A 21,254-nucleotide genomic window follows, 5' to 3' on the forward strand; every position below is an offset into this window, starting at 1 on the left:
TAAGCACTAAGAACCTACTTAATATAAAACGCTGCCTGCAGACTGAAGTCTCAATGCTATTCAACTTGTTCCATTGAAATGTACATAATGTAAATACTCATGTACTTAGATTTTACTGTGCAGAACTTTGTGCAGCTGTTTCTGCTGTTGGATTTTGATGGTGGTGGCAAAATCTGAGCTGTTGCCATGGTATTGAAGGAATGGAAGTAGAAGGATCTCAGAACTGACAGGACATGGTTCTTAGAAAGTAGGCTCTTGAAAATGGGGACATCGGCAATTCACTTACATCCCTGGGAAGTTACTCAGCCGAGGGATCACCGGATGCTCCACAGTGGGGGGCCGGATGCTGCCCCTGCACTAGGGTGTCTTCCCAGCAGCTCTGGCAAGTCTAAGTTGAAGGGACACAAGGGGGGCAACCCTGAGGAAGCTGGACACCGGACTGCCCTAGGTGCTCTCCTCTGCCTTGGTGACCCTGTGCCTGCCGGGCTCATCTGTGCCCCCTGCCCTGTCTACCACCCCACCACCACCACCCAGCATAACTCAGTGGAAAATGTCACACCCCTACCCCTCCCAGGAGCAGCCGTGTTTAGGAGACTGGCAGTACCCAAGAGACATTGCGGATGTCTGTACAGCTAACCTGAATATCCAATTCCTATGCGAACTCGGTGTAAAAACGGAAGGAAACCATACGGAGGAAGAAAAAAGGTGCAGCGAGAAGCCCCCACTGGACAGAGGACAGAGGCAACGTCTCCTAACAGGAAGAGCAGCACCTTAGCTGCCCTGACAGAACTGGGGACTCGGCTGTGCCATCCTCCTGCTGGCTCAAGGCCATTTCAGGAGTCAGATGCACAGGATGTGAGCTGGGACCCAGCTCCCACTTCCACGTGACCCCTGCGTGGCCTGATGCCAGTGGGCACCCCTCCTCCACGGTGGGGCTGGAGTGCACTCTGCTCCAAAATGGAAGCCACTAGAAAAAGAGCTTTTAGGTCCCAAGAGCTTTTGACGTGATACTGAAAAAATAAAAAATCCCCAGAGCCTTCCAGCAGTGCCTGGTTTCTACAGTGGTTGTACCTAAACTGGTTTGCAGCCTGGCAGCAGACAGCTGTTCCAGTGTGTTTCTGGATTTCATCTCTTCCTTTTGAAACCAAGTGTTGGATGAGGCGGTCTGTAAGGTCACTTTATTTTTCTTTTAAAAGGTTTTTTTAATATGCTTACTTTGAATATCAGTCTGTATTTAACACACCTTTGCATGTTCAGATGAACATAAATGTTGGCAAGGTTTTTTTTAAATTAAAATACAGTTGATTTACAATATTATACCAGTTTCTTAAAAAGAGCTTTGAAATATAGGCCATATACCATATGATTAACCCATTAAAGTACACAATTTAGTGATTTTTGGACTATTCACAGATGTGTATAACCATCACCATGACCAAATTTAGGGCATTTTTATTTTCTCAAGAGGAAATCCTATGCACTTGAGCTTTTTTCCCCTGCTGTCTGTCAATCCTCCTCTCCATCAACCCCAGGAAACCACTAAACTGCCTCTTTGCAGATTTCTCTGTTCTGATGTATGATTGGATGGAATTATATATTTCATATTTTTATTGGCTATTAGTATATCTTCCCAGGAGAAACATTTACTCAGATGTTTTGTCCTAGTTGAATGTTTGTCTTTTATTGTTGAACTGTAAGAGTTCATTATATGTTCTGGATACATGTTCCCTATGAGATATATAATTTTTAAATATTTTCTCCCAATCTGTTGGTCTTTTCCCTTTTTTTTTTGGCTGCACTTGCAGCATGTGGAAGTTCCTGGCCTGGGGATTGAAACCTCACCACAGCAGGGACCCTAACCACTGCAGCAACAACTCAGGATCCTTAACCTGCTGCACCACAAGAGAATGCCTCACTTTAGTTTTGATGTCTTTTGAAACACAAACTTTTTCTAAGGTCATTTTTAACCAGGAGAGAGACAACATGGTGGGTCAAACATCAGTTCTACACAGATACCTGAGTCAACTGTGATGAGAAACTAGAAAAATCTGTGCATCCAAGCTAGCCCTTTACTGAAGTGTGAAATGACTGGTAAGTCACTTTTAAACAGTATTTTCTGCATTGATGACAAACCTGATTGTGTATATTACATGAGTACAAGAAAAAAAGCACACAACATGCTGCATTTATTTGAAACTTGAGGAAGCAAAGGCAAATTCAGTTTTGTTAATTGCTCTAAAGAACTGGAGTTCATCACCCCAAAATTAAAAAAAAAGGACAAAAAAACAGATAAGCCCCTCTGCACCCACTTTTTTTTTTTTTTTTTAGGGCTTCCACATCTGCGGCATGTGTGGAAGTTTGCAGGCTAGGTGTCAAATTGGAGCAGCAGCTGCCAGGCTACACCACAGCCACAGCAATGCAGTACCCAAGCCACATCTGTGACCCACACCGCCGCTCGGGGCAATAATGGATCCTTAACCCCTGAGGGAGGCCAGGGATTGAACCCGCATCCTTGTGGATGCTAGTTAGGTTCTTAACCCAAGCAGCCACAATGGAAACTCCCTGCAGCCACCGTTTTGCGTCAGTTAGTGGTGGTTCGTCTTCCAGCCCTGCGATGGAAAGATGGCTTGGTGTCCATTCGCACAGCCCTGTGGTGCCGCTGGTGGAGTAAAGGAAGCCAGCAGCTGCAGGGGCTGCATGGAACAGACTGTTCGGGTTGCATTAAGTGGAAACAAAGTAGACAACCCTAGCCATGCAGCTTGCTCCAAGAAATAGTTACCACACCTCCACTGTGGAGCAGTGGGACCCCCCAGCCTCTGCGCTAGAGACCCTGTCTCTCCCTGAGCACTCGCTCCTTCCCACAAAATCTGTACCCTGCTGGCTTTTAGAGCTGGAATTGACCCAAGGACACATCAGTCCATCTTCAGGCTCTTGGCCCTGATTAATCACATCCAGGGCCAGACAGATGCATACTCTGCCAGCTCCCACCCCTGAACAGGCCCATTGTTGGGAAGGTCAGCCCTCGTGTTGCTCGCTGCCACTGTTCACTGGGTTCTGCTTCACATCGCACCTCCCTCCCGGGGCTGCTTGCTGTAAGCAGTGGCTTCCTTTTCCTTCTTCTGCATCTTTTTAACCATCGTCCCATGAAAACAGGGGTCTTTGTCAGGGTTCTTCACTGCCACATGCCCAGATTTGGAAAACTGTATGCAAAAGGTGCTCAGTAAATGTGGAGTGAATTAATGAATGAGCAGGTTCAATATGGAAATGAAGATATGTGAGAAACACAAAGATGAAACCAAGATGTCTTCACATCGATTGACATAGATGTTGTCAGGCTCCTTAGCACATAAGTGCCGTGTATGGCCCTGTGTTCCTTTAGTGGGCAAATCACTGCAGTCCCACCAAGGCGACCAGAACAGGATTTGACAGCAGTGTGTGCCAAACGGTTTTCTGGAGGCACAGAAACTTTCCTAGGGTCTCCTCCCTACCCTTGTAAACCCACCCACCAGACACAGGCCTGACTGCAGGCTCCTGCCCCTCCCAGAGCCCCAGCAGAGCCTCTGTGCTCAGCCCTGCCTCCTGACCCCCATCCAGCAACTTTCATTAACAAACTCACAGGCAGCTGTTAATAAGAGCCCTGGACACTTGTAATTGCCACTGCTTGGTAAATGCAGAGTGTGTATGCGTCAGCATTGAATTCATGCTCGTTTCCTCTTTACTACTTGCCCCTTTCATGGTATAGTTAACTCTTACAAGTAATCATAACATTTTGATTAAAATTTATGTGCCAACTGAGCTGAAATAAATATTAAACTATTTTGAATTTGTCATATTAAAACAATTTAGCCAAGAAAATAAGATACGAAGATATGCTTTATGATATTAGATATTTTGTGCTGTTACTATTAATGCATAATTTAAAAAATATTTTTATTTTCAGTAGCTAATAACAGCTACCAGTAATTGAACATGTTCCTGAAACCAAACCAGGGTCTGCTCCCTTTACACACAGCAAAGCCAATCTGCTGCCCCCAGGTGGTGGTGAAGGAAAGTGCAGCCTTTACTGCAGGACGCCCTTCATGGGGCCAAGCAAGGAGACCTGGCAGCTCATGAACAAAAGACCCAAACTCCCTGGTGGCTTTCGGACAAGGACTCATAAAGGCCAGGTGAGGGGAGGGCACGGGGAGCCTGATCAGCCTGTGCATGTCCCTCTGACTGACGGATAGATTTCTGGACTCAGCATCACCCACCTTCTGGTCTGGTGGTCTGGGATCTACATGCTGGTGGGCAGCAGGCAGTTTCTTGGCCTGCTGGGAGTTTCAGTATCTGCAGCACAGTTCAAGGAGATGACTCGGTCTTACCTTTTACCCTCGGGGAGGAACTGAAGGTCCCTGACTTTGTTTTATGGCTAAATTATTATTTTGATTTGACTGTTTTCCTGTTTTTGCTTTTTCTCACTTCTCTGATTAAATCTGCTCTTTGGAACTTGATGGAGGCCTGGGAGGCTAAAGCTTTTCTCCAAACAAGGGGTGGGGTACAGAAGGGGGATCTGTCACCGGAAAGGCCACACTGGGTCCTGCTTGGTTTCATACCCCCCATTTTGATATTCCTCAATCCTAAGGGGAACGCTCTGGCCACTTCCTACTAAAAGGCAGCAAAGTCAGATTTTCAGGATTAGAGGAAAGTCATCGACTTTATTATTTTTTATTGAACTATAGTTGATTTACAGTGTTTCAGGTGTACAGCAAAGTGATTCATTTATATACATGTGTGTATGTGTGTGTACACAGATTCTTTTCCATGGCAGGTAATTATAAGATATTGAATATAGTTCCCTATGCTATACAGTATTTATTATCTATTTTATACATAGTAGTGTGTATCTTTTAATCCAAAATTCCTGATTTACCCCCCTCCTCCTTTCCCCTTTAGTAACCATGGTTTGCTTTCTATGTCTATGATTCTATGTTAGAACTTTAAGTTCATTTATATCATTTTTAAAAATTTCACATGTAAGTATTATGATTTTTTTTTCTCTGCCTGGATTCACTTTGTATGATAATCTCTAGGTCCATCCATGTCACTGGAAATGGCATTATTTCACTCTTTTTTATGGCTAATATTCCATTAGACACACACACACACTCATCTTTATCATCTATAGACATTTAGATTGCTTTCATGTCTTAGCTGTTGCAGAGAGTACTGCTATGAACATAGGGTACCTGTTATTTTAAAATTATAGTTTTATCTGGGTATGTATCTAGGAGTGGGATTGCTGGACCCTATAGTAGCTCTATTTTTAATTTTTTGAGAAGCCTCCATACTGTTCTCCATAGTTGCTGCACCAATTTACATTCCCACCAATAGTGTAAGAGGGTTTCCTTTTCTCCACACTTCCTCCAGCATTTGTTATTTGTAGACTTTTTGATGATGGCCACTCTGACTGGTGTGAGATAGTACTTCATTGTAGTTATTTTTTTCTTTTTTGGCTGCCCCAGGCCAGGGATCAGATCTGAGCCACAAAGTTGTCATCTGTGCTACAGCTGCAGCAATGGCATATCCTTTAATCCACTGTGCTGGGCAGGAATTGAACCTTCTGGCACTGCAGATGCTACTGATCTTATTGTGCCACAGTGGGAACTCCTATTTCATTGTAATTTTGGCTGCGTTTCTCTAATAATTAGGAATATTGAGCATCATTTCATGTACCTGTTGACCATTTATATGTCTTCTTTGGGAAAATGTCTATTTAAAGCTTCTGCCCATTTTTTGATTGGGTTGTTATTTTGATGTTGACCTGTATGAGCTGTTTGTGTATTTTGGAAATTAATCCCTTGTTGGTCATATAATTTGCAAATATTTTCTTATATTCTGTAATTATCTTTCCATTGTGCATATAGTTTCCTTTGCTGTGCAAAAGCTTTAAGTTTGATTAGGTCCCATTTGTTTATTTTTGCTTTTGTTTCCATTACTCTAGGAGACATATCTAAAAATATATTGCTGCAATTTATGTCAAAGAGTGTTCTGTGTATGTTTTCCTCTGGTACATTTATAGTATCCAGTCCCACATTTAAGCCTTTAATCCATTTTGAGCTTATTTTTGTATATGATGTTAGAGATATTCCAATTCCACTTTTACACGCAGCTGTCTGGTTCGCCTAGCACCATTTATTGAAGAGACTGTCTTTTTGCCACTGCATATTCTTGCCTTGTTATAAATTGACCATAAGTGTGTGGGAGTTTTTTCTGGGCTTTCTATTCTGCTCCATTGATCTAGGTGTCTGTTTTTGTGCCAGTACCATACTGTTTTGATTACTGTAGCTTTGTCGTATAGCCCGAAGCCAGGGAGCCTGATTCCTCCAGCTCATTCTTCTTTCTCAAGATTGTTTTGGATACTCAAGGTCTTTTGTATTTCCATACAAACTTAAACATTGTTTCAGTTCTGTGAAAAATGGCATGCACAACTGGTAAGGATTGCATTGAATCTGTAGACTGCCTTGGGTAATATGGTCATTTTAACAATATTGATTCTTCTAATCTAAGAACATGATATAACTTTCCATCTGTTTGTGTGGTCTTCAGTTTCTTTCAATGTCTTTGGAGTACAGGTTTTTTACCTCCTTAAGTAGGTTTATCCCTAAGTATTTTATTCTTTTTGACACTATGGTAAATGGGATTGTTTCCTTAATTTCTCTAATAGTTCATTGTTAGTGTATAGAAATGCAACAGATTTCTATGTTTTACTTTTGTATCCTGCGACTTTACCAAATTCATTGATGAACTCTAGTAGTTTTCTAATGGCATCTTTAGGATTTTCTATTTATAGTATCATGACAGCTACAAAGTTTTACTTCTTCCTTTCAATTTGGATTCTTTTCTTTTCTTTCTGTGACTGTTATGGCTAGGACTTCTAAAACTATGTTGAATAAGAGTGGTGAGACTGGACATCCCTATCTTGTTCCTAACCGTAGAAGATATGCTTCAGCTTTTCACCATTGCATATGTTAGCTGTGGGTTTGTCATATGTGCTCTTTATTATTTTGAGGTATGTTCCCTCTATACCCACTTTCTGCAAAGTTTTTTTTTTTTTTAAATCATAAGTGGATGTTGAATTTTATCAAAAGCTTTCTCTGCATCTATTGAGATGATCATACAGGGTTTTGTCTGTCTTTTAGGGCCATATCCATGGTATATGGAGGTTCCCAGGCTAGGCGTCAAATCAGAACTACAGCCACCAGCCTACACCACAGCCATAGCAATACCAGATCTGAGCCACATCTGTGACCTACACCACAGCTCATGGCAATGCCATATCCCGAACCCTCATGGCTACTAGTCAGATTTGTTTCTGCTGAGCCACGATGGGAACTCCAGATTATATGGTTTTTATTCTTCAGCTTGTTAATGTGGTGTATCATACTGATTGATGTGTGAATAAATCTCATCTGATCAAGGTATATGACCCTTTAAAGATATTGTTGGATCCCTTTTGCTAGTATTTTGTTGAGGATTTTTGCATCTATGTTCATCAAAGATATTGGCTTGTAATTTTTTTGTGTGATATATATGCTTGATTTTGGTAGCAGGGTGATGGTGGCCTCATAGAATGAATGCAGAAGTATCCCTTACTCTGCTTTTTGGGGGAGGTTTGTTTTGTTTTTTGGGTTTTTTTTTTAAAGAGTTTCATGAGGATAGGTGTTAACTCTTCTAAATGTTTGATAAAATTGGCCTGTGAAGCTAGGTGGTCCTGGACTTTGTGGAAATTTTTTTTTCCTTTTTTGGTAATTTTTTTTGTTATTATTTTTTAAAGTTATTTCCCCAATACAATTTTTTTCTACTGTACAGCATACATGTATACATTCTATTTTCGCACATTATCATGCTCCATCATAAGTGACTAGACATAGTTCCCAGTGCTACACGGCAGGATCTCATTGCTAATCCATTCCAAAGGCAATAGTTTGTATCTATTAGCCCCAAGCTACCAATCCACCCCACTCCCTCCCCCTCCCCCTTGGCAACCACAAGTCTATTCTGCAAGTCCATGAGTTTCTTTTCTGTGGAAAGGTTCATTTGTGCCTTATATTAGATTCCAGATGTAAGTGATATATGAGATTTGTCTTTCTCTTTCTGACTTACTTCACTCAGTATGAGAGTCTCTAGTTCCATCCATGTTGCTACAAATGGCATGATTTCGTTCTTTTTTATGGCTGAGTAGTATTCCATTGTGTATACATACCACATCTTCCTAATCCAGTCATCTGTCAGTGGACATTTGAGTTGTTTCTATGTCTTGGCTATTGTGAATAGAGCTGCAATGAACATGTAGGTGCATGTGTCTTCTTTTAAGGAAAGTTTTGTCCGGATATATGCCCAAGAGTGGGATTGCTGGGTCATATGGTCATTCTATGTATAGATTTGTAAGGTATCTCCATACTGATCTCTATAGTGGTTGTACCAGTTTACATTCGTTTGTGGGGAGTTTTTAAATTACAGATTCAATTTCAGTATGGGTATTCATCTGTTCGAATTTTTTTATTTCTTCCTGCTTCGGTCTTAGAAGGTTGTACCTGCCTAAGAATTCTTCCATTTCTTCCAGGTTGTTCATTTTATTGGCATATAGGTACTCATAGTAGTCTCTTCTGATCCTTTGTATTTCTGTGATATTGGTTATAACTTTTTCATTCATGATTTTATTGATTTGTTCGCTCTCTTTCTTGATGTGTCTGGTTAAAAGTTTATCAACTTTATCTTTTCAGCTTTTGGTTTCATTCATCTTTTCTACCTTTTTCTAGTATCTATTTGACTTATTTCTGCTGATATTCTTTTTTTTTTTTCCCATTGTACAGCAAGGGGGTCAGGTTATCCTTACATGTATACATTACATTTTTTCCCCCACCCTTTCTTCTGTTGCAATATGAGTATCTACACAAAGTTCTCAATGCTATTCAGCAGGACCTCCTTGTAAATCTATTCTAAGTTGTGTCTGATAAGCCCAAGCTCCCGATCCCTCCCACTCCCTCCCCCTCCCATCAGGCAGCCACAAGTCTCTTCTCCAAGTCCATGATTTTCTTTTCTGAGGGGATGTTCATTTGTGCTGAATATTAGATTCCAGTTATAAGTGATATCATATGGTATTTGTCTTTGTCTTTCTGGCTCATTTCACTCAGGATGAGATTCTCTAGTTCCATCCATGTTGCTGCAAATGGCATCGTGTCATTCTTTCTTATGGCTGAGGAGTATTCCATTGTGTATATATACCACCTCTAACGAATCCAATCCTCTGTTGATGGACATTTGGGTTGTTTCCATGTCTTGGCTATTGTGAATAGTGCTGCAATGAACATGCGGGTGCACGTGTCTCTTTTAAGTAGAGTTTTGTCCGGATAGATGCCCAAGAGTGGGATTGCGGGGTCATGTGGAAGTTCTATGAATAGATTTCTAAGGTATCTCCAAACTGTTCTCCATAGTGGCTGTACCAGTTTACATTCCCACCAACAGTGCAGGAGGGTTCCCTTTTCTCCACACCCCCTCCAGCACTTGTTATTTGTGGACTTATTAATGATGGCCATTCTGACTGGTGTGAGGTGATATCTCATGGTAGTTTTGATTTGCATTTCTCTTATAACCAGCAATGTTGAGCATTTTTTCATGTGTTTGTTGGCCATCTGTATATCTTCTTTGGAGAAATGTCTATTCAGGTCTTTTGCCCATTTTTCCATTGATTGATTGGTTTTTTTGCTGTTGGCTTGTATAAGTTGTTTATATATTCTAGAGATTAAGCCCTTGTTGGTTGCATCATTTGAAACTATTTTCTCCCATTCTGTAAGTTGTCTTTTTGTTTTCTTTTTGATTTCCTTTGCTGTGCAAAAGCTTTTCAGTTTGATGAGGTCCCATGGGTTTATTTTTGCTCTAATTTCTATTGCTTTGGGAGACTGACCTGAGCAAATATTCATGATGTTGATGTCAGAGAGTGTTTTGCCTATGTTTTCTTCTAGGAGTTTGATGGTGTCCTGTCATATATTTAAGTCTTTCAGCCATTTTGAGTTTATTTTTGTGCATGGTGTGAGGGTGTGTTCTAGTTTCATTGCTTTGCATGTTGCTGTCCAGGTTTCCCAGCAATGCTTGCTGAATAGACTTTCTTTTTCCCATTTGATGTTCTTGCCTCCCTTGTCAAAGATTAATTGACCATAGGTGTCAGGGTTTATTTCCGGATTCTCTATTCTGTTCCATTGGTCTGTCTGTCTCTTTTGATACCAGTACCACACTGTTTTGATGACTGTGGCTTTGTAGTATTTCTTGAAGTCTGGGAGAGTTATGCCTTCTGCTTGGTTTTTGTTTCTCAGGATTTCTTTGGCGATTCTGGGTCTTTTGTGGTTCCATATAAATGTTTGGATTGTTTGTTCTAGTTCTGTGAAAAATGTCATGGGTAATTTGATAGGGATTGCATTGAATCTGTAGATTGCTTTGGGTAGTATGGCCATTTTCACAATATTGATTTTTCCAATCCAGGAACATGGAATATCTTTCCATTTCTTTACATCTTCTTTGATTTCTTTGATTAAAGTTTTATAGTTCTCGGCATATAGGTCCTTTACCTCCTTGGTCAGGTGTATTCCGAGGTATTTGATTTTGTGAGGTGCAATTTTAAAAGGTATTGTATTTTTGTATTCCTAATATTTCATTGCTGGTATACAGAAATGCAACTGACTTCTGAATGTTAATCTTATATCCTGCTACTTTGCTGAATTTATTAATCAGTTCAAGTAGTTTTGGAGTTGAGTCCTTAGGGTTTTCTATGTATAGTATCATGTCATCTGCATACAGTGACAGTTTGATCTCTTCTCTTCCTATATGGATGCCTTTTATTTCTTTTGTTTGTCTAATTGCTGTGGCTAGGACTTCCAAAACTATGTTGAAGAGCAGTGGTGAGAGTGGGCATCCCTGTCTTGTTTCAGATTTGAGTGAGAAGGCTTTCAGTTTTTCCGCATTGAGTATTATATTTGCTGTGGGTTTATCATAAATGGCTTTGATTATATTCAGGAATGTTCCCTCTATACCCACTTTGGCGAGGGTCTTGATCATGAATAGATGTTGGACTTTGTCAAATGCTTTTTCTGCGTCTATTGAGATGATCATATGATTTTTGACTTTTTGTTAATGTGGTGTATGATGCTTTTGTTAATGTGGTGTATGATGCTTGCTGATTTTCTTAAAAACCTGTTCATGATTTCTTTCCTTCTACTAACTTTGGGTTTGTTTGTTTGTTTGTTTTTTATAGTTGCTTTAGGTGTAAGATTAGGTTGAGATTTTTCTTATTTCCTGAGGTAAGACTATACTGTATTGCTATAAACTTCCCTCTTAAGACTGTTTTTACTATGACCCATGGGTTTTATTTTTTTGTCTTTTCTAGGGCTGCTCCTGTGGCATATGGAGGTTCCCAGGCTAGGGGGCCAATTGGAGCTGTAGCCACCAGCCTACGCCAGAGGCACAGCAACACGGAATCCGAGCTGCATCTGCAACCTACACCATAGCTCATGGCACTGCCAGATCCTTAACCCACTGAGCAAGGCCAGGGATCGAACCCACAACCTCATGGTTCCTAGTCGGATTCGTTAACCACTGCGCCACTACAGGAACTCTGACTCATGGGTTTTAGATCATGTTTTCCTTTTCATTTGTTTCTAGGTGTTTTTTATGTTGCCTCTTTAATTTTTTCAGTGATACATTGGTTTAGAATATTGTTTAACCTCCAGGTGTTTGTGGGTTTTGCTGTTTTCTTTAAATTTCTTGTGGTTAATTTCTAATCTCAAAGGGTTATGGTCAGAAAAAAATGCTATCGTAAGATTTCTGTTTTCTTAAGTTTACCAAGGCTTGATTTGTGGCCCAGCATGTGCTCTGTCCTGGAGAATGTTCCATGTGCTTTTGAAAAGAATGTGTATTCTATTGCTTTTGGATGGAATGCTCTATAAATATCAATCAAGTACATCTGATCTAATGTGTTCTTTAAGGCTTGTGTGTCCTTATTTTCTGTCTGGATGATCTGTCCATTGATGTAAGTGAGGAGTTCAAGTCACCTATTATTGTGTTACTGTCAATTTCTTTTATGTCTGTTAATATTTGCCTTATATATTGAGGTGTTTCTGTGCTGGATGCATATATATTTCCAATTGTGATAGCGTCTTCTTGGATTGACCCCTTGATCATTATGTAGTATCTTTGTCTTTTCTAACAGTCTCTCTCCATATATATATATTTACTTTATTTTTGTCTTTTTAGGGCCACATCCATTGCATATGGAAGTTCCCAAGCTAGGAATCAGAGCTGAGCTGCCAGCCTACTCCACAGCCACAGCAACACCAGATCTGAGCTGCATCTGTGGTGTACATCACAGGTCATGGCAATGCCAGATCCTTTAACCCACTAAGTGAGGCCAGGGATTAAACCTGAGTCCTCATGAATACTAGTCAGGTTTATTACTGCTGAGACACAACAGAAACTCCAGTCTTTATTTTAGAAGACTGATATGAGTATTGCTAGTCCAGTTTTCTTTTGATTTCCATTTGCATGGAATACCTTTTTTCATCCCCTCACTTTCAGTCTATATGTGTCTCTAGATCTGAAGTGAGTCTCTTACAGGCAGCAAATATACTGGTATTTTTTGGTTTGTTTTTTTGGCTGCACTTGCTGAATATGGAAGTTCACTGGCCAGGTTTCGAACCTGCACTGCAGCTGTGACCTGTGCCACAGTTACAGCAATGCCAGATCCTTAACCTGCTGTACCACATAGGTTTCCCAGGTCTAGTTTTGTATCCATTCAGGCAGTCTGTCTTTTGGTTGGAAAATTTAGTCCATTTATGTTTAAGGTAATTATTGATATATATATATATATATATATATATACATATATACATATATATATATATACACATATATATGTACACACACACATTTATACATATATATAATTTTTGTTTTTTAGGGCCACACGCATAGCATATGGAGGTTCCCAGGCTAGGGGTCAAATCAGAGCTACAGCTGCCAGCCTACACCACAGCCATAGCAATGCAGGATCTAAGTCACCTCTGCAACCTACACCATAGCTCACAGCAATGCCAGATCCCTAACCCACTGAGTGAAGCCATGGATTGAACCCACAACCTCATGGTTCCTAGTTGATTCATTTCCACTGCGCCACAACAGGAATTCTGATATGAATTTTCTTACTGCCGTTTTGTTAATGTTTTAGATTTGTTTTTCTTTTGTTCTGGTGGTTTGGTAACTATCTTTAGTGTTATGTTTAGATTCCTTTTTGTGTATTTATGCATTATAGATTTTTGGTTTGTGGTTATCAGGCTTTTGTGTAGCAGTCTATCCACACATGATATATATACACACACACACACACACACACACACATACATGTGATTGTCCTAAGTTGTCAATCTCTTAATTTCAAATGAATTTTAAATACCCTGCATTTGTACTCTCCTCCCCTCATAATTAGTCAATATTATATTTACATCTATTTTGTGTATCCCTTAACTGCTTATTGTGTGTACAGATGATCTTATTTCTTTTGTTTTTTGCTCTCCCTAGTAGCTTTATGGATGATTTCCTCTCTTTACTGTATGTTTGCCCTTACCAGTGCGGTTTTTCATTCCATAATCTTGTTTCTAGTTGTGGCCTTTTATTTTTCACCTAGAGAAGCTCCTATAACATTTATTGGTTTGGTGATGTGTATTCCTTTAGCCTTTTCTTGTCTGTAAAATTTTTATTTTTCATCAAATGAAAGAGAGCCTATGGGATATAGGTTTTGCCCTTCCATCACCTTAAATATACCATGCCGCTCCCTTCTGGCCTGCAGTTTCTGTTGAAAAATCTGATAGTTTTATGGCAATTGCCTTGTATGTTATTTGTTGCTTTTCCCTTGCAGCTTCTAGTATTCTTTCAATGTTTTGTCTTTTTTTTTTTTTTTTTTGGTCTTTTTGCTATTTCTTGGGCCGCTCCTGTGGCATATGGAGATATCCAGGCTAGGGGTCTAATCGGAGCCGTAGCCACCAGCCTCCACCAGAGCCACAGCAACGCGTGATCCGAGCCGCGTCTGCAACCTCCACCACAGCTCACGGCAACGCTGGATCGTTAACCCACTGAGCAAGGGCAGGGACCAAACCCGCAACCTCATGGTTCCTAGTTGGATTCGTTAACCACTGCGCCATGACGGGAACAAAAAATATTTTGTCATTTTAAATACGTCTTGGTGTATTCCTCCTTGGGTGCAGGATGTGACTGCACTTCCTGCACTTTGGTGACTTTTTCCTTTCCCAGGTGAGTGAAGTTTTCAGCTATTATCTCTTCAAATATTTTCTCAGGCCCTATCTCTCTTCTCTTTCTGGGATCCCTATAATGTGAACATTAGTGCACTTGATGTTGTTCCAGGAGTCTCTTAAACTGTCCTAATTTCATTTTTGTTTCTGTTCAGCAGCAACGATTTCCACTACTGTCTGCTAACTCACAGATCCATTCTTTTGAATCATTTGGTCAACTACTGATTCCTTCTAGTTTTACATTCAGTTATTTTATTTTTTAATTTTGTTTGGTTGTTCTTTGTATTTTCAAATTCTTTGTTAAAAACTTCTAATTTCTTGTTCTATGCATCCATTCTCCTCCTTAGATCTTGGATCATCTTTACAATCATTACTTTGGACTCTGTCTCCGGGTGGGTTGCCTAACTCCATGTCACTGAGTTCTTTTTCTGGGTTTTTATCTCGTCCCTTTACCTGGAATGTTTTCCTCTGCTGTCTCATTTTAAGCTGTTCTCTGTGTTCTTATGTATATGGTATGTTATTTATGCTTCCTGACTTGGAAGAGTGGCTCTCTGTAGGAGGCACCCTCTACAATTCAGCAGTATTCTTCCTTCTCATCACCCAAGCTGTACACTCTAGGTTCCTATGAGGGATACATGGGTCCTTCTCTTGCGGTGGGCTATGTGGGTTAGTCTGATAAGCTTTTCGGTCCCTAGTCTGGCTGGGTGCCAGGCCCTGCCTTGTGTGGATGATGCTGGCTGCTATTTAGTGGGGCCTGGTCACAAGGTGGCTGGTTGTGAGATCCTAGTGGGCCCTGAGGCTCCTTTTGGCTCACTGGTAGGTGGAATTAGGGTCCTCAAGACTCAGGGGCTGCTACCCACCAGCAGGTGAAGCCAGATCCTATGACTAGTGCCAGACTACTGGCAGGCAGAGCTGGCTCCTGAAGTCTGGCTGTAACACCCAGGGATTTCAGAGCTCATTCAGATTTGGTTGGGTAAGGGGGTTGGGTATGGGGTCCAGGGCATCCCAAAGTTTGTGCTGGCCTATCAGCAGGCAGGGCCAGTACCTGGGCCCATTTGATCCTCAGGTAGGGTCTGACCTGTGTTGCAGGATTGTAGTTTTTTTGCTTTGGGTGTCTGTCTTCTTATGAATGAGGCTGGTCAAGAGGCTCGTGCAAGCTTCCTGGAGGGAGGGGCTGGTGCCTGTTCACTGGGGGGGTGGAGCTGGGTCTTGGCCCTCTGGTGGGATGGGCCATGTCAAAGGGCATGTCCAGAGGTGGCTGTGGGCTCTTTAATCTTAGGCAGCCTGTCTGCTGACTATGTGGCCAGGACTTGGCACTCATGATCCACATGGCAGCCATCAGCCTCAGCAGTGTTCATACAGCTTAATGTTCTCCAATATACCTACCCTCAGTATTTATGTTCCCAGGGTGAGTTGCTGCTGTCCCCTGCCTCTCCAGGAGACCCTGTAAGTCCCGCTGGTAAGTCTGGCCCAGGCTATCAAATTCCTCCTTTTGCCACTGGTCCTGGTATGTGTGAGATTTTGTGGGCATCCTTTAAGACTGAGGTCTCTATCTCCCCCGAGTCCTCTGGGGCTCCTGCAATTAAAGCCAAATGCTCTGAGAGCTCGTCTTCTCCGTGCCAGACCCTCACTCAGGTGGGGGAGCCTGATGTGAGGCTCTAAATTCTCACTCCTTGGGAGAACCTCTGCAGGATAATTACTCTCCAGTTTGTGGGGTCGCCCACCAGGGGACTATGGAATTTTGACTGTGTCAAGAGGCTGCCCCACCTACTGGTTTCATTGTGGTTCCTTCTTTATGTCTTTAGTGTAGATCTTTTATAGTAGGTTCCAGTCTTCCTTGCCATGGTTATTCTGCATTGGCCATGACTTTGGTGAGCTCGTGAGAGAAGCTGAGATGAGGGCTTGCTCGTCTGCCATCTTGGCTGCCCAATCTCTCATTGACATTAATTTTAAAGGATTTTTGAGTCTTGATGAGATAAAGCTGTGAGAGTAGGATGATGTGGATCTCACCTCTTCCCACAAACACATCAGGAATCCATCTACAAATAGAACAATCTTCATAGGACACTTACTGAACACTGGCAGGCTTCAAACACCTGCAGTACAAGAAGGATCTCCACATAATTGGGTAGGATGAAGGGAAAAAAGACAGAAAAGATAAGTGGAAGCAGTTTAGGACCTGCAACCCTGGAGCTAAAGAGGGAGGTCAGCTAGGACAGGAAAGGTGCTTCTGAGGCCTGGAGGAGGACACAGCACTGGTCTGTGGCAGGTGGGACACAATGAGACCTATACTGATGGTCCATTCCATCCCCTGCATGTCCCAGCCTGAAACTTGTGACCATGGATACAGCACAGGCCGGGTGCTGAAACATGAGGTTTTAGAGAACAGACTTGGGGAGACAACTGCAGGTGACTGTGCCAAGGCAGCCTGGAGGGTGGAAGGCATAACACCACAGCCAGGAATATCTGGGGAGGTGGCCTGAGTGGCCACAGAAACTAAGCACCATTGTTAAGTGATATCAAGGGGCGGAGCCACCATTGCAGCCTCTTCCCTCACGCAGGCCCCTGCCCCTGCAGGCCCTGAGGGAAGCTCCCACTTGGGGCCTTGCCTCTGCAGGCCCTGAGGGAGCCTCCCACTTGGGCAGACATGCTTGCTCCAACCTCTGGCTTGCCACGCCCACAAAAGTGAGATCATGCAACTGGTCACTGCCCACCCACCTCCCACCTGGGCAGTCTCCAGTGGGTTGCCCACATGCAGAGGTGGAGTTTAACCACAGCTGAGCCCCAGGGGCCATGTGACTAAGGAAGAAGAGCAGAAATCTCTCTCCCTGGCTGTGAGAACCTCAGATTTATACCTCCACTGCTGACTTTGTAAAGTCAGCACCTATGGAACATTCCAATGGACGAGTACTCCCACAGCTAAGACAGATCTGGTTTTAGTAGCTTTGGGCTTTGTGGTCACATACACACAGCAGCTAGACCAGGAGCTGCCTTCGTAGCTCCCACAGCAGGCCAAGATGCATGACTACTGCCGTCCTCAGAACTGATTTCGATGGATCTGCGGTGGTAGCATGGTGAAAACACCACCTGAGAGACAACATGGCAAACTGCCAGCATACCAAAAATTCAGGTGGGGCTGAGAGCCATGCCAACAATAGCGTACTTTGTAAACCCACACAACAGGTCAAAGGTAACACAACAAAGCACACTCACAAGTGAACAGCTCCAGCAGAGGAATACTCACAGGCTCCTCTCCTGGTGGGAGCACTCTAGTTCTGCCTACTTCACCCCACAGGGCAGAAACATAGCTTATAAACAGCTCTGGGGGCTCCTACTCAAATAGCTAGGGAGCATATCCTCCCCCTGACATGGCAGTGACAACCACAGAAAAAAGAGGAGGCTCCCCTCAATATCCAGTGCAGGCTCTCGTCACCACATCAATCACACCTCCTATCAAGGGGATAACAGTTAGCATACACTTAGGAAAGAGGTGGCAGGTATCCACAATAAAAGCAGCCCTGTACCAAAAAATTTAAACTCCTATAAGGGTGCCTAAGGTTGTCCTGAGCTCACAGCCTAAACACCCCTCTTGAGCGTGACCACCCAAGGAATAAGACCCACCTCCACTCATCACTGGGCAGGCACCAGTCACTCCCACCAGGAAACCTGCACAAACCCCTAGACCAAAATTACCCACCAGGGAGCAGACACCAGAAGCAAGAGGCCCTACAATCCTTCAGCCTGCAGAAAGGAGACAGAAAGTCAGGCAAAATGAGAAAACAGAAAAATGTGTTTCAGATGAAGGAACAAGTTAAAAACCCACACACACACACAAAAACAAATAAATGAAGAGAGATTGGCCATCTACCTGAAAATGGGAATGATGATAGTAAGGATGATCCAAGATCCCCCAAAAAGAATGGAGGGACAGTTCAAGAAGTTAAATGTTTAACAAAGAGCTAGAAGATCTAAAGAACGAAGATGAACAATACTGAAATGAAAAACACTCTAGAAGGAATCAATAGTAGAATAACCTAGGGAAAAGAATGAGTAAGTAAACAGGAAGACAGAGTGGAGGCAATCACTGCCACAGGAAAAGAATAAAGAAAAAAGAATAAAAAGAAATAAGGACAGTCTAAGAGACCTCTGGGACAACATTAATTGTACCAACATTCGCATTACAGGCATCCCAGAAGAAGAGAAAGAGAAAGGCCCAAGAAAATATTTGCAGAAATTACAGCTGAAAAATTCCCTAACATGGGAAAGGAAACACTCAAGTTCAGGAAATGCAAAGAATCCCATATAGGACAAATGCAAAGAGAAACATGCCAAGACACATATTAATAAAGCTGACAAAAAATATTAAAAGCAACAATGGAAAACCAACAAATAATATACAAGGGAACCCTCATAAGGTTATCAGTATATTTTTCAGCAGAAACTCTGCAGACCAGAAGGGAGTGGCATGACTTGTTTAAAACTGATGAAAGGAAAAACCCTTCAACCAAGAATACTCTACCCAGCAATGATCTTATTCAGATTTGGTAGAGAAATCAAAAGCTTTTCAGACAAGCAAAAGCTCAGTGAATTCAGCACCACCACCCCAGGTTTGTAACTGCTCAAAAAATTTCTCTAAGCAGAAAAGACAAGACCACAACTAGAAACAAGAAAATTACTAACAGGAAAGTTCACTGGTAAAGGCAAACATAAAATAAAAGTAGGAAATCAGCCACAGTTGAATATGATATCAAAACTATCAATCATGAGGAAAGTACAAATGCAGAATAATCTAAATATATTTGAAATTAAGAGACCAGCAACCTAAAACAATTACATATATACAGACTACATATCAAAATCTGATAGGAATTGCAAACCAAAAAGTACAATAGACATATACAAAAAGAAAAAACAAACCAAATACAATACTAAAGATAATCATCAAGTCACAAGAGAACAAAAGAGGAATGAAAGAAAAAAGATAAAAAATAACAAATCCAAAACAACAAAATGCCAATAAGTACACACATATGGATAATTACACTGAATGTAAATAGATTAAATGCTCCAATCAAAAGACATACACAGCGACCCACTTCAGATCTAGGGACACATACAGATTGAAAGTGAGAAGATGGAAAAGTGTATTCCCCATATGGGAAATCCAAAGACAGAGTAGCAATACTCATATCAGACAAAATGGGCTTTAAATGAAGACAGTTACAAAGGAAAAAGAAGTCCACTACATAATGCTCAAGGGATCAATCCAATAAGAAGATATCACAATTGGAAATATTATATACACCCAACACAGGAGCACCTCAGTACATAAAGCAAATATTAACAGACATAAAAGGAGAAATTGGCAGTAACCTAATAATAGCAGGGGACTTGAACACCCCACTTACATCAATGGATGATCATCCAGACAGAAAATCAATTAAGGAGAGATAGGCCTTAAATGATACACTAGACGAGATAGATTTAATTGATATTTGTAGAACATTCCATCCAAAAGCAACAGAATACAAATTCAAGTGCATATATAGACCATTCTCCAGGATAGATCACATGCTAGCCATGAATCAAGCCTTGATAAACTTAAGAAAACTGAAATATTATCAAGCATCTATTCCAACCACACAGAGGTTAGAAATCAACTACAAGAAAAAAAAAAAACAGGAAAATACAGAAAAAATATTCTACTAAATAACCAATACATCACTGAAGAAATTAAAGAGGAAATTAAAAAAAAAAAACCCTAGAGACAAATGAAAATGAAAACGCCAGAGCTCCTGCTGTGGCACAGTGGGTTATGAATCCGACTGCAGTGGCTCAGGTTGCTGTTTCACTCCCCTGCCTGGCATAATGGGTTAAAGGATCTGGCATTGCAACAGCTGTGCTCTAAGTTGCATCTGTGGCTTGGATTCAGTCCCTGGCTCAGGAACTTCCATGTGCTGCAGGTGCAGCCATAAAAAAGAACACGAAAAAGAAAACACAACAATCCAAAGCCCATGGGCCACAGCAAACACAGTTCTAAGAGGGAAGTTTATAGCAATATAATCTTACCTCTCAAACAACATAACCTTACACCTAAAGCAACTAGAGAAAGAACAAACAAAACCCAAAGTTAGTAGAAGGAAAGAAATCATAAACATCAGAGCAGAAATCAATAGAGACTAAAAAACAGTAGAAAAGATCAATGAAATCGAAACTTAGTTATTTGAAAAGATAAACAAAATTTATAAACTTTTAACCAGATTCATCAAGCAAAAAAAAAAGGACCAAACTGATAAAATCACAAATGAAAAAGAAGTTACAACTGACGCCACAGAAATACAAAGGATCAGAAGAGACTACTATGAGCAAATATATGCCAATAAAATGGACAACCTAGAAGAAACTGATGAATTCTTAGAAAAGGTACAACCTTCCAAGACTGAACTAGGAACAAGTAAAAATATGAATGTACCAATCACAAGTACTGAAATTGAAACTGTAATTTTAAAACTTCTGAAAAATAAAAGTTCAGGACTAGATGGCTTCTCAGGCTAATTCTATCAAACATTTAGAGAAGAGTTAACATTTATTCTTCTGAGACTCTTCAAAAAAACTGCAGAGTAAGGAACACTTCTGCACTCATTCTATGAAGCCACCATCACCCTGATACCAAAAACCACAAAAAAAGAAAACTACAGGCAGTACCACTGATGAACATAAATGTAAAAATCCTCAACAAAATATTAACAAATTGGGAGTTCGCATCGTGGCTCAGTGGTTAACGAATCTGACTAGGAACCATGAGGTTGCAGGTTTGATTCCTGGCCTTGCTCAGTGGGTTAACGATCTGGCATTGCCCTGAGCTGTGGTGTAGGTCGCAGACATGGCTCGGATCCTGCACTGCTGTGGCTCTGGCATAGGCTG

General features: G+C 41.4%; 1 protein-coding gene across 4 annotated transcripts in view; it reads right to left on the reverse strand.

Moving 5' to 3' along the window:
• Positions 1-14,580: 14,580 nt before the first annotated feature.
• PRELID3A (PRELI domain containing 3A) overlaps positions 14,581-21,254 on the reverse strand; it is a 70,502-nt gene continuing 63,828 nt past the window's right edge. For all 4 annotated transcript variants that reach the window (XR_014807574.1, XR_014807572.1, XR_014807571.1 and 1 more), the window contains one exon: positions 14,581-16,369. The gene's annotated coding sequence lies outside the window, so the exon portion shown is untranslated. The remainder of the gene's footprint in view (positions 16,370-21,254) is intronic.

Source organism: Sus scrofa, chromosome 6 (assembly GCF_054392235.1).
Source record: "Sus scrofa isolate SSC_HxYL_T2T_F1_AM1 chromosome 6, Sscrofa_HxYL_maternal_Yorkshire_Landrace_v2.0, whole genome shotgun sequence".
Lineage (NCBI taxonomy): Eukaryota > Metazoa > Chordata > Mammalia > Artiodactyla > Suidae > Sus > Sus scrofa.